Source organism: Dama dama, chromosome 16, assembly GCF_033118175.1.
Source record: "Dama dama isolate Ldn47 chromosome 16, ASM3311817v1, whole genome shotgun sequence".
NCBI lineage: Eukaryota > Metazoa > Chordata > Mammalia > Artiodactyla > Cervidae > Dama > Dama dama.
Window position 1 is genome coordinate 35,042,417 of NC_083696.1, and position 13,508 is coordinate 35,055,924.

The 13,508-nt window shown below is 58.2% G+C and overlaps 1 protein-coding gene across 4 annotated transcripts in view; it reads left to right on the top strand.

Annotated features, from left to right (window-relative positions):
* Positions 1 to 1,245: 1,245 nt before the first annotated feature.
* Positions 1,246 to 13,508, top strand: part of CNTFR (ciliary neurotrophic factor receptor) — a 37,833-nt gene continuing 25,570 nt past the window's right edge. Inside the window, exons 1-2 of one of the 4 annotated variants that reach the window (XM_061164027.1) lie at positions 1,246 to 1,381; positions 9,248 to 9,361. The gene's annotated coding sequence lies outside the window, so the exon portion shown is untranslated. Of the gene's footprint in view, positions 1,382 to 9,247; positions 9,362 to 10,176; positions 10,200 to 12,383; positions 12,405 to 13,508 lie in introns of those variants that run through there. The other 3 variants (XM_061164028.1, XM_061164032.1, XM_061164030.1) reach the window with 3 other exon arrangements.

The window sequence follows — 13,508 nt, forward strand, 5'->3', positions numbered from 1 at the left end:
GTGGCCTCAGAAGTAGTCGGGTTGTCTAACCTGAATTCCCCCCTGTAATAGCCAGACCCGAGGCCCGGGGGCGTGTGAAGTGAGCAAACCCACCCCCCAGAGGCCCAGGCTGCGAGAGGGAAGCTCGAGGGGTGAACCTCCAGCGCCCAACTCTGGCGCTCGCGCTCTGGCATTGCCGATCCGGGGAAAAAGGGCGCACTCTCCCTACATCCCGCATCCCAGTGGCGGTCACTCCCCAGGCCGCGTGTCCGGGGATGGGTTAGGTGAGGGTGAAGAAGGAGAGGGGAGAGGGGTAGTTGTGGTTTATCACCGGAGACTTGGTGGGAGGCGAGGGCCTGGTCCCAGGCTGGTTAGAGCTCAGTTCCCAGGTTAGGGCTGGTTCCCAGCCTGGTACACCTAGGGTCTTGCGAGCAAACAGCCCCACTTCCTTCGGTGTGAGGGGTGTAAGTGTCTAAGACTGGGAGAGGGGGCGTCGTTGCTGGTGGCGGTAGAAGATCTGGGAGGGGCGGAGACGGCTGGCCTCTCCGGCCCAAAGTGGGGCCTGGGGGCTCCTGCTCCAGCTCTTCTCACGGAGATGCTGGCGGGAGGACCCTGAGAGTTGGCCCCGGGTGTGCCAGGGTGTCCCTGCGAGGCACTCAGGGCTCGAACGTGCGGGAGTGTGCGCCGCGGAGACCTGGCCAAGGCTGAGTGAGCGAGGGAGTGTGAATGAGCGACCCTGGGGGATTGGATGCGCGCCCAGCGGCCCTGGGGGATCCGGCGGAGTGGGTGTGGGTGTGGGTGCGCGCGCGTTTCTGAGACCCGCGGTCCGGGCTGCGCGTGAAGCACGGGCACTACAGCCGTCTGGAGGGCGTTCCCGAGAGAGGGTGAAGGCGAGGGGGCCACGCGTGCCAGTGCGGGCAAGTGTGCCCGCGGGGGGAGGGTGGGAGCCAGCCTGAGTGAGGGGAGTGGGGGCTCACAGGCCTGCGCAGGATGACTGTGCCCGCGCGTGCCAGGAGCGGGAGCGTGCCACGGCGGGGGCGCGCGGGGGCCGTGGTCGGGAGGGGGTCGCGGCGCGCGGCCGCGGAGGCGCGGGGAGACAAGGAGGGAGGGGGAGGGGAGCGAGGGCGCGCGCGGCCGGGCGGGCGCCCGCGGTCACATGGGCGAGGGAAGGAGGGAGGGAGCGCGCGAGGGAGGGAGGAGGATGGGGGGGTTAAAGCCGCCCAGCGCCGAGGAGCCGGTGCAGAGCGGGCGGCGGCGGCAGCGGAGGCGGCGGCTCCAGCCGGCGCAGCGCGGGGCTCGGCGGCGGGATCTGGCGGCGGTGCTAGCTCCGCGCTCTCTGCCTCTCTCCCTGCCGGGGGCGGTCGAAGAGCTAGGCGCGGAGCCCCGGCGGCCCGAGGGCGCGGTGAGTACCTCGCGCGGAGCGCTCGCGGCCGGACCCTCAAACCCTCGGGTTGACCAACAGATCCGCGGCCCTCGTGCGCGCGGGAAGAGGGAGGGGACGTGCGTGGGCCCGAGACTGGGGTGGGGGGGACAGGAAAGTTCACGGGAAACTTTGCCCGTAAAGTCGGGGGCGGGGGCGCAGGAGAAGCAGCCCCCCACGTCCGGGCGCGCCGGGGGTTGGGCGTGGTGGTGGTGGGGCGGACAGTCCGCCGGCGGGAGGTGGCAGGGATCGATTGCCCTAGCCTCCGGGTTCGCCCTCACCTCTCAACGTCGCGCGCAGGGTCTGGGAAAATTCCGGAGCTGGGGGCGGGGGGGGTTCGTAGTGACCCCCGCGTGCCCAGAGGCGGCTTCCTTCTCCAGCAGAAATCTGGACTTGAAAGCGCCCAGGGGTGTGAACGGACGGTTGCGCGTCCGCCGGTATATGGGTGTCCATGTGAATCCGCTTGTGTGTGTGTGTGTGTGTGTGTGTGTGTGTGTCGACGTGAGCCTGCCTGTGGTTTCCTCGTGAGTCCGCCTGGATGTATCTCCAGAATCTCTTTGTAAGTGCTCCCGTGTTGTGTGTCCGTGAGTCTGCCTGCGGTGCATCCCCGCCTCTTTGTGAGTCTGCCGGTGTGTGTCTTCCCCTAGTGCGGCTCTGCTGGAGGCGGCCTGGGTGTCCCCGTGCTGCTCGGAGTAGTGTAGCGCCCGGTGCGTGGGGGCTGGGCCGCGGGGAGGTCACCAGACGGACAGCTCTCCTCCTCGGCTCGGAGCCTCTCCTCTGCCGAGCCTCTCTTCCAGCGCTCGATCTCGCGCCCGCCCGCTCCCTTGGCCCCCTCCCCCCGTCAGTAGCTTCAGGCGGGCAGGACTATTTCACGCCTTGTTGAAAATTCAGGATTTTCTTTCTCTTTCCGTCTAGTCTCTCTTTTGAGAAGCGTCTGTGTGGCTGGCGGTGTTGTGTCTGCAGCACTGGGTGTGTGTGTGCATGCCGCTGGAGAAGTGTGTCTGCAACACTATTTGCTTTGCCTGTAGTACTTGGTGTAATTGTGTCTGTGTCACTGGGGGTGTTCCTGTGGCTGTGATCACGGAGGTGGTGGGTGTATGAAATGCTGGGTGTGTTTATACATCCCTAATTGCTGTTTGTCCGGGGGTCTGAAACACTGAGTGCATTTTTGTGTGTCTAACTCTGGGTGTGATTGTGTACCACTGCATATGTGGGGATGATGGAGCTTGGACAGTTAGATGTTTCTGTGGCTGTGTGTCTAGCCAGAGCTTGGTGGGTGGAGGGGACTGTGTCTCCATCGATTCTGCATACCTGCTCCACTGCTGGATCCACACAGATCCTCTGGGCTGGTTCTTAAGGCTCCTGGTCGGGATTGCTGATGTGCAGCCGAGGTTCACACTCCATCACGGTTAACACCCCGACTGGGACCCTGAGCCTTATGTGAAAAGTAGGAGTTTAAAGTTCACATACAAGACTTCTAGGGGCCCTGGAATTTATACTCAGCTTCATACTGGGACACTTAAACTCATATGGACTCACACTCAGAACTACCACAGGACAATGGACTTGCACTCAGATTCACACTTATATTCTGGTTATCTCCAGTGATACATTTCAGTCCTGGAGCTTACACTCAGACTCACATTGGAACTCTAGGCTCACACTTAGATTCACATTTCTGTCCTGAGGCTCACAGACTAATACTGAGACTAGAGCCCATGCCCAGAACTCCCTGAGGTCCTAGGGCTCACACTGGGACTCACACTGACACCCTGGGGCTTTCTCAGATTCACACGTTCTGGGGCGCACACCCAGACTCACCTGGAGAACCTGGGGTTCATCTGAGCTCAAGGACTCACCTAGGACATTGGGGTTCATACATGCATGCTCACATCTTGGAGTTCACACTCAGATTCACACTAGGACATGCAATATACTCACTTCCATCCTTGGGATCACTTAGGGACCCATACTTATAAAGGGACCCCAGTGCTTATACTCAGACTCACACAAGGAACCTTAGCTAACACTCAGAAAGCCCCGAAGACCAGGGGCTCACATGAACACTAGGACTCTTACCTGTACTGACTTGTTTGGGAATCCTGGGGCTCACAGTTAGATTCCCACTTCAGCCCTGGAACTGACAGTCACATGCACAGTGAGACCAGCATTCACACTCAAACCTAAACTTCAGTCTTGGTCTTCACACTCAGACTGACATCCCTGGTAGTTACATTAAACTTGCTTCCATCCTGAGGCTTAGATTCAGAGTCACACTAGGGCCCCAGTGCTCACACTCAGACTGGCGCTTGCACCTTGAGGCTTTCATATTCACATGGAAACCCTGGGGTTCACACTTAGAATCACACCAAGTTAGCTCTCCATTCTAGGACACTCAAACCCACATTAGGATTATGTTCACACTCCCAGGGGAACTTAGAACTCACGGTTCAACTCACCTGTGCATTCTCTGGTTTATGGTATGTCTCAGGGCAGCTGGGAACAGGAACAGAGACTCTTACAAGATCTATGTTCTCCAGAGGTGGGGAGTGGAAGAGATATGTGTTTGATCACGTCCCTTACTTGGGTTGTGGGCTGGTGGAGAGAGTGGTGGGGAACACCCAGTTAAACCTTTCTGCCTGTTCTTCCAGAGGAGACTAGGCTGTCAATCACTCTCAGGACGGCTGAGTGGCTTTTTGGTTCAGGGGTGACATGTACCCTTAGGGTTCCCTATGAACCATGTACATGCACATCTTTGTTCAATAGTTTTGGGTACCTCTCCTGTGATAGAGAGGCTCAGGTATGGGGAAATAAGACTCATGTCTTCCCAAGACATCTCCCCCATCCTAGTCATTCTTCAGATGGGAGCAGTGTGAAGGTTGACTTGAGGGGGATAGACATCTGGCTTCTTTGACCTTTCCAAGATGGCAAATCTCTGGTTGTGCGGGAGATGGTAGCCCCAGATCTGTGGTGAGAAGGTGGCTGGAGGAGAAGACTGGAGTGGAACGCACCCTCTTCTCCCCTTTTCCTTGGCTGGAATGGGGTTGGGCCACGTTTTGTTCTATCTCCCAGTGTCTCCTGGAATGCCTGAGTCCTTATCCTGTCTCCAGCATCTGCCTGGGGTTCTCCACTCTGCCTCCCCAAAGAGCAGTAGCTCAGCGGGGGTGGGATGGGGTGGCAATTGGGTCAGGTTGCAATCAGTCTTAGGACTCCACCTGCCTTGAAGACACTGCCCAGGGCTTTACACCCTTCTTTTTGTGGAGGCCAGTGCACCAGCTCCCCTTGGGAGCCCACGAAGTATGGAACTGGCCCTCCGGCTCAGATGGCTAGGCTGTAACTGCTCCTTGTCCCAGAGCGGGACACGTGCTCTCCAGCCCCTCTATGAGGGTGGAGGGCTTGAAGGCAAGGCGCCCTGCTCTGCCCCCCCATGGTGAGTTGAAGTGTAAATGAATCGGAAACAGATGGAGCGTATTTTCTTTGAAATGCAGATGGGTTGGTGGGGGGACCATGTGTGCCCGGTTGGGAGGGGGGGTCCCAGAGAACTAGGAGGTTGAGTAGAGAGCTGACCCCTCCTCCAGACCCACCAAGGGATTGAGGGTGTGTGAGGGGAATACCTCAGCTGTGTAAACTCCAGTGGCCCTGGGTGACCATACCCACCCCAGACTCTAGCTTCCTGTGGCGAGGGGCTGGGGAGGCCATGGTCCCAGTGGGCTGAGGGCACTGGTTGCAGAGGGCAAAGAGGGCCCCCAAAGCATAGAACCATGCTGGGTTGGGGGTCACCAGAGCCCAGGAGGTAAGAGGAGGAGCTGGGCAGACGTGGGGAAGAGTTGGACCCTACAGCTGTGGGGAACCAGCTCCTCGAAGCTGGGGCTGGAACACCAGTCCGAAGGGGCCAAAGTTATTAATAGACTAGGGTGGTGACTCCCGGGCGGTCCAAGGGCCCGTCCTGGGGTTCAGGAATGGACTGAAGCATCCTTAGTCCTGAGGGAGGTCAGAGTGCCCCACTGTACACTGCCTCTGCTTCCTCTTCGCAGTGCTCAGCAAGGCTGCAGAGTAACTCACTGCCTGTGAAATCTGGGACCTAGGGGTGGGGGTGCGCAAGGCTCAGCCCCCACCCACCCTGCCCCTGCTACAGACAAGGTACACAGTGGGAAACCAGTGTTGAGTAAACAATCTTTCTCTCCAGTCAGACTGAGTGGTGTTGGTGGGCAGGGCCATGTCCCTAATTCCCTGGCCGGCAGGGATTAGGTGCTCAAGAGATGTTGAGGCATGAACACTGAGTGGGACAGACCGTGGGGAGAGGGGACTCTCCAGGGCTTGAGACTCTTGTGGCTTGAGATTCAACAGCCTCTGTGGCATAACCCTGTTTTTTGGTTTGAATCGCCCCTAAGTGATTTGCAGGCAAGACTAAAGGAAGGACTTCCCTGTATTCAGGGAAGGAGTGCAAAGGATGGGCAGCTTCTTCCTTGAAAAGGTCTGTGGCAGAGGTCAGAGCTCACTTCTGCCCTCCCCCCAGCTTCAGGATTTTTCAGAAGATGGGAAAGTCCTTTTCTCCCCCACGTGGTCGTGAGCATGTCCCTTGCTTTCTCTAAGTCTGGGTTTCTTGGACTCTAGCTAAGGCAGTGGACCCCAGGTCTGAGCCTTTGAGGCTGGGCTTCCCTGGCGGCTCAGCTGGTAAAGAATCTGCCTGCAACGCAGGAGACCCGGGTTCGATCCCTGAGTTGGGAAGATCCCCTGGAGAAGGGACCGGCTACCCACTTCAGTATTCTGGCCTGGAAAATTCCATGGACTGTATAGTCCTTGGGGTCGCAAAGAGTCGGACACGACTGAGCGACTTTCACTTCTGAGGTTTAGCTGCTGTGGCCACCATGGACTGTCTGTATTGGTTATTAATGTCTGTCTGAGAACACAGAGTTCAGATCCTAAAAATACCCTGTCCAGCCAGAGCCTCGGAGGTGCTGGGGTAGCAGTGGCTGCATCTTGATGGGATAGGCACAGAGGCAGGAGAGACAGAGAGAGTGCGGGGAAACTGAGGCAGGCAGCATGGGCAGGGAGTTGCACAAGAGACAGCCTTGCTTTGTAGGGAACAAAGGTTTCTAAAAGAGTGGTGCCAGTTAGTCACATTAGGCAACATTTAAGGTAATCTGTTATCTCGCGCCACCAAGAATTTCCTTCTCAAAGAGCCTGGAGGTACAACTAATAGCAGACATAAAAATCAAGCAGTCACTCGTAACCATTTCAAGTCTAGCTTCAGGATGTTCCAAAACGGTGTGTGACCAAGGAAAATGTCTTCCCCAGGTAGCCTTTTCTGAGCTGCTGACTCTGTCCCTTCTAGAGCTCTTCTTTGCAGCCCGAGTCCCGGTGCGTTTCTTCCACACCCCGTTTTATACATCCCCACCTCACTTCTGACCCCCAGGCCTCAGTGGAGCTCCTCTGCCCCAGAAGAAAGGGACTCACAGTGGTCCCCAAAAGGTAAGATGAGCCCAGCCTCTGAGGACAGATGTCATGTGACCTTGGCCCATGAGCTGACCTTTCTGGGCCCCTCCGTGAAATCACGGGATGGGGGCTGGGCCCTGGCCCAGGCCCCAAGAGAAGGCGGTTTTGGCACCCGTCCAGGTCCCTGACGTCAATGACTCTCCAAATAATGGAATCAATATTGGGGGGGGTGGGCAAGCGTGAACCAGGCCCCAGCGATTAGAAACAGATCAGCACAAACCCACAGCTGACTCTGATAGAGCTGCCTTGGAGAGCTAGGGTGGGGGGCCTGGGAGGAGGTGGCCTTGAGCAGGGGGCTCAGGAATGGAGGCAAAGTCACCGGGTGTCCAACGCGTGGGAGTGTACAAGTGGGCAGAGACTCTGGCACTGCAGGGTGGGAATGATGAGGTGGGAGGTGGGGGGCTGTCTTGGTCCCTTCCGCGTTTGAGCCTGTGGGGTTCTGAGACTGGGGTAACTTGGTGAATGGAGATTTCTTGCAGCCAGTGAGTGATGAAGGGTTCATCTCTCTGCATCCCAGACCTGGGCCCCTTGGCCATGTTAGGGCTCAGAGGTTATACCAGGGGAACAGGGGAACTGGGGGAGGGTTCTGAGTGAGACCTAAACGGCATGACTTTTTTCTTAGAGGCATGGGGCGTTAATCTGCCACAGAGAAATGGGTATTCCCCTTCAGATTGGGAGTCTGGCCTCCTTCCCCCAGTCATGTCCTCTCAGCCCCCTATAAGGCAGCAGGTGAGGATGGAGGGGGCCCTGGGGGTCTATAGGGGGCTGGCCTGGCGGCAGCTGACAAAAAAAAAAAAACAGGAAGAAGGGCTGGGGGGAGTGGCTGTAATTATGGGGCATTTATTATTAATCAGATGAAACTGCTAGAAGCAGCTGGTGTAATATGTGTAGTGATACAGACTCTGCATGCCCCCAACACAGGCACACTCGAATGCGTCCTCACCTACACGCTCACTTATACATGCGTCCTGTTTTGCTTTCAGAGTTTTCTTTTCCTGAAGGTTGGATGACTCTCTGTTAGTCTGTCTGTGTATGTCAGTGTGTATCTGTCTGTTTCTTCATGTCAGCCTGTATCCTCCTCTCCCTCTGTTGTCTCCTTTCCCCACCATCTCTGTCATTCCTCGCCCCATGTGTCTGTCTTTGTCTTCCTGTCTCTGTCTCTGTGGGCCTGTCGGTGTGTCTGTATCTCTTACCACCAGTCAGCCTGTCCCTAACACCTTGTTTGAGTTTCCAGCCATCTCTCCCTGGCTGGCGGTACCTCTGCCTCTCCGGGCAGAGTTAGATGACATGGAGCTCCTTTCTTGTGCGTATGTGTTGAGGCACCTGATCGTGCCTTTAGCAGACACAGCTGGGACCTGTTGTGGTGGGGAATGGAGCAATTGGACCCTGAGAATCTTCCAGGGTCTTGTAGAAGTCGAGGGCTCTGTTCAAGTAACTGGAGTCCTAGAAGTAACAATGACTTTCAGAATAGCTTTCTTCAGAACCATTCGTGTGACATTGGGCAAGGTAAGGTGCTTTTGTTCTCTGAGCCTCAGTTTTCTCATCTGCAAAATGGGAACAGGATTACCTTCAAAGGTTGTTTTGGTGATCTGGTGCAAAACTGTATGTTAGGTCTTCATCATGGTATTTGGCTCATCAAGGGCCCTGAGCAAGTGTTAGCTGTTCCCATTATTATTGGGAAAGGCACTGTGCTGGCTGGGGAGAGATCTGCAGAGGCAAGCTGCACTAGCAGAAGGGCTCCAGAGTGAGATATGCACTCAAATCTCTGTCTGGAATTGATCGGCTATGTGATCTTGGGCAAGTTAACCTCCCGAAATCTGTTTTTTGAGCTGTCAAATGGGAATAATAATAGAACCTACCTCATGGAGAAGTCATGAAGATTAAATGAGATCATGTATATAAAGTGCCTAACACAGTTCCTGGCACATAACAGATGCTCAATAAATCATAGTGGTGATGAGGAGAGGACAGTATGATGGTGTGTGTTTCTGCCTGCTGGGGGCCCTGTGTCCCTGTGTGAATGTGCATGGGAGGATGTGTGTGACATGGAGGTGCTTGTGTCTGTGAACCGGTTGTGTGGGGATTTCAGATGGTCTGTGGGTTTGCATCTATGTGTGGTGTCAGGCCGCTGGCTTCTGGCCTCTCCTTGTCGCTGCGGTTCAGAACCTAAAGTCTGCAAAGGGTGCTTCAGGGAGTCTGGACCACTCCCAACTTTTTCTCCTCTGGACACTGACCTGCTGCCTGCCTCAGTCTCCCCTTCTCACAGTGGGGCTGTGAGTGTGAAATGAGCTCTGAGTTCAACTAAGGTCTGTGGCTCCTCTGTGGCCTGATTTGTGCCCTTTGCCCTTCTAGAATCCAGCCTTGTCACATCATCCCGCCCCCTTGGTTTCAGAAGTCTCCAGAAGAGCCTGGTCTGGAGGAAGAGGAGGACATTGATGTGCTCGGTGTGAGGCCGTTGGTGAAGAGGTATGTGCTGGGGGCCCGGGGGAGGCAGGTCAGTTTCAGGGCAGCTGGCAGGTGCCATGGGGGCCATGGGTCTGGGGATGTGAGTGAAGGAGGGTCTGCAATCCCTTCCTGTTCTTCCCCCCTCCTTCCTCCTGAGGCTTTTCATGGCCCCATGACGGGCCTGTAAAGGGGAGGAGACTTACCCACCATCACACAGGCAAGGGCAAAGCCAGGTCAGAAAACTGAATTCTGCACTGCTGGGGCTGAATCCCGGATATGGGAGCATGTTTCTGTCTCATTGTCAGCCTTCTTCTCTGCCCAAAGCATCTCTCTGGCTTGATTGGTGGGGAGCCGCCGGGCTTGGAGGAGATGGGATGGAGGGTCAGAAAGTCCAAAATCTTCTGAGGCCAGCCTTGGGGGTTGGGCCTGACTCTCCGCCTTTCATTCTGGCCAGGCAAGGCCCCTGGATTGGCAGCCCCAGGGTGGGGGTGCTCAAGAAATCGAGGCGCTGGAGCGGAACGGAAGGGCCTATTGTCGAAAACCCGCCAGAGGCCCACAAAGGCCGGCAGGGCTTTTCATCTCAGCTCCCAAACAGACTGGCCATTTTCCCGGCCTGGAAGTGGGGTGGGGGTGGGGGGGCTGACCCTTCAGAACTAGCAGTGGGGTGTTGTTGAGGGTGGGGTCCGAGCCGAGTGTATCGCAGGCTGACAACATCATGGCCATAAAAGGGACTTAAAATGGAGCTGGGGTTCTGAAGAGTAGAAAAGGGACTTTAGAAGGCTGGAGAGGATTACACTTCTGTCTCCCGGTTCCCAGAGGACCTGAAGAACTTGGAGTGGGGTGTCTATCAGAAGTTCAGGTTTGCACAACAATGAGGGGAACACCTGGGAGGAGCTTGGTGGCCGGTTGGGAAAGTGAGCTGTTGAGCTGTGCTAATCACCCCCCACACACTGGGGACACCTTAGGGAGCCGGAACTGGGATCAGAGAAGAAAAGGCTAGCGGTCAGGCAAGAGAATGGGCTCCCTGGAGCAGGAGGGACTGAGGCCAGACAGCAGGAAGGACTTTCTGCCAATGAACAGTAGCTCAGATGCCCTGACCCTCTCCCTGGGGATCCCTGAGGAGCGCAGAGAGCAGGGGAGCTGGAGAACACCCCCCGGGGGGAAAGGCTGAGACGGCTTCTGTGGGGGCAGAGGAGGAGGCCGTGAGGGAGGACTTGGCAGTTCTGTCCACCCTCCCCCAGCAGCACCTTCAGCACCGCTTTAAAAACAGCTTTTTAATTTAACAAAGTGGATGAAAAACTGTTTTTGGAAATAAAAGATATCTGCTGTCTCCCAGGCTAGCACTCAGCCCTTGCAGAGAACCTCTCTCGGTTTCTCCTTGCTCTTGGTGGCTCATTTCCTCTCTCTGCGTCTGTCTCTCTCTTTTTGGTTGTTTCAGCTCTTCAGCCCCCCAGCTTCCCCTTGGCCTCCCATCACCGTCCCCCCCCCACCCCCCACCCCCCAGTTCAGCCTCTGCGGGAGTGTCATCCTCAGCCTCTTATTTCCTTGTCCCTGCATCTCCTTCTGTCTCTCCGCTGCCAGTCTCTCTCTTCCGGGCTTGTCTCTCTCTCTTCTGATTCGTCTCTGTCTCCCAGCCTGTCTCAATCTCTGTCTCCCTTCCCCCCCTCCTTTCTCCCCCAACCCCTGCTCTAAATGGGTCTATTTAAAACACCCGACGCTGCCAAGTCAGAAAAGCGTCTCCTGATAAAGCGCATTAGGCGGAGGGAGGGAGGAGGAGGGGGAGGGAGGCGGCGGGCGGATGGATTGATTCAAGCCCGTAACCCCATTAATCAGGCATCGTGGATCCCCCTCCCTCCCCCAGCTTCGGCCCCTTCAGAGCGAAAAGCCCCTTAAATATTTATCACCCCTCCCCCATGGGGGCGAGGGGAGAGCAGTGTGGCCCTCTGTGTGAGCATCCCCAGCCTCCTGGTCTCCCCCACCTCCCCCCGCCCCATCCCGTGGGTATGTGTGTGTGTGTGTATACACACGTGTGCATGTGCTCCTGTGTGCATGCATGGATGTGCACACACCTGACAAGCCCAGGGCCCAACTGCCATCTTGCTCTCCCCAAACCACTGGAGTGGCCTGCTCCCCTGAGCAGCCTCTAGGGTACCTTAGGTGTCTGGCCTGGCTTCTGCCCCTCCTGAATGGTTGGGCATGCAGTCCACTGGGGGTCCTCGTGCCCCTCAAAGTGCAGGACTGGAGGACTGGCTGGCATTGAACTGTCATCCTCCGGAGGGAGAGGGGTGAGCTGTGATTCAATGTCCAGATTCCCCCAAATTTCCAACGCAGGTCACTCGGGGAGTAGAGTTGGGGATTCCAGCTTCTAGAGTGCACAAGGTCCCTAGGAGGCTGCTGGAAGTTCCCCCTTTCTCCTCGGAGGGCAGAAGTAGACCTGGGGTGGAATGGGGGCTTCCCCTGACCTCAGACGGGCAGGAAGGCAAGCTGGACCGGGGGGGGGGGGGGGGCTCCCCATCACCCCTAGAGATTAGACTGTCTGGGGGTGATGTGAGACGGAGAGCCTCCGCTGCAGAGGTCAGCCCTGAGTGAGACCGGCCGGGGTTGGTCCCAGTTGGCCTGAGAAGATGGCCCCGGGCGGGGGAGGGGAGGCCGCGGCAGCCCCCAGGGGTGAGGAGGGGCGGGGGTGGTGGTGGGCCGGAGCCGGGAGGGTCCCTTCCCCCTCCCCTCCCCCTGCCTCGAGTGCCACATCTCCTCCTGACTCAGACAATTAGATTCAAAGGATGACCTCACTGCCTGCCGTCCCTCACTCGCTCCCTCCGCTCGCTCGGCTCGCTCGCCCGCCGCGCGCTCCTTCCTCCCCGCCTCCCCGGCCGCTCGCCGCCCAGCTCGCTCGCAGCGGCTCGGCCCCCCGCCCGCCGGGGCTCTCGGGGGTGGGGGGACACGCCGGCTCCCCGGGCCGCCCGGGCCCCAGCCCCGAAGCCCCGGGGGGCCCGATGCCCGCGGGCGGACGGGCGGACCCACGCAGCGCCGGAGGCACCGACGGGGCGCCTGCGCGGGGACCCAGGTCAGTGGCCGCGCGGCCGCGGGGCCGGAGAACTTGTCACCCCCGCCCGCGCCGCCCGCCGGCCCGCCCGCCCCGGCGCTTCCCGCTCCTTTCTCGGCCCCCGCCCCCCGCGGCGGCTCGGCGCTCCCCCTGCCAAGCTGTCTCTCTCCTCTTCTTTTTCTCTCCCCCCAGCAGCCCCCCTCTGCCTCTGCAGCCGGTGGGAGGGACTGGGACTTCCTGAGGTCCCAGGGATGGGGCCGGGGCCCACTGGCTGCAGCCGGACCAGGCCTCCAGCAAGAGGAGGGGGTCTGGCCGTGTCCATTGGCCTGGGGGAGGGGACCGCCACCGGGGTGGGAAGGGGGCTACTGAGAGAGAGGCCCCGGGTGTGGGGGTGACGTCCAGACCGAGGGATGAGCTCCCAATATCTTTCTTTTCCTACATCCTGTGGGCCTCTTGCTTGGCTTCGTTGGTCCCCACCTCTGAGCTAAATAACTTCGGTCCCTGCGGCCTGGTTTCATCTGGCCCCCACAGCCTGTGTTCTTTGGAGCCTTGTCACCTAGCTTCCCTTAACCCGGCTGCCTGAATTCTTTTGTCACTTTCCCTAAGTCCCCGTCACCTGGCTTCCTGGGCTTTGCCTTGCTTGGTGTCCTTAGGCTCTGCCGCCCGGTGTTCCCTCCCAGGCCTGGTCCGTGGAGTCCAGGCAGGCTCGCTTTAGGATGGGGCATCAGGGCTCACACTACACGTGGAGCAGCAAGTGGTGAGGATGTCAACAGCACTGACGGTTGTTCCCAGGTTGGGGCCTGGCCAGCCCAGCCCGGATTCCTTTCTGCCTGGACAGCGACACAGCGTCTTCTCTTATGATGGGGGCCGGGGTTGGGGGGGGGGGGTGGGATGCAGGGTCCAAGGACGACGCTTTAGGATTCTTGTCCTGGTGGTTTGTTAGGGCAGCGCTGGCTTGGCCAAGGCTGTCTCCATTTCTCTTCGGGTCTGACAGTGATGACAGGGCCTTGGCAGGGGCTGGGGCTTGAGGTCAAGGTCTCATCTCCTTCCCCTTCCCCCACTTCCTGCAGCCAGGCCTGACATTCAGGTGCCCTGTAAACAGCTGTAGGCTCAGAGAGGTTTCCC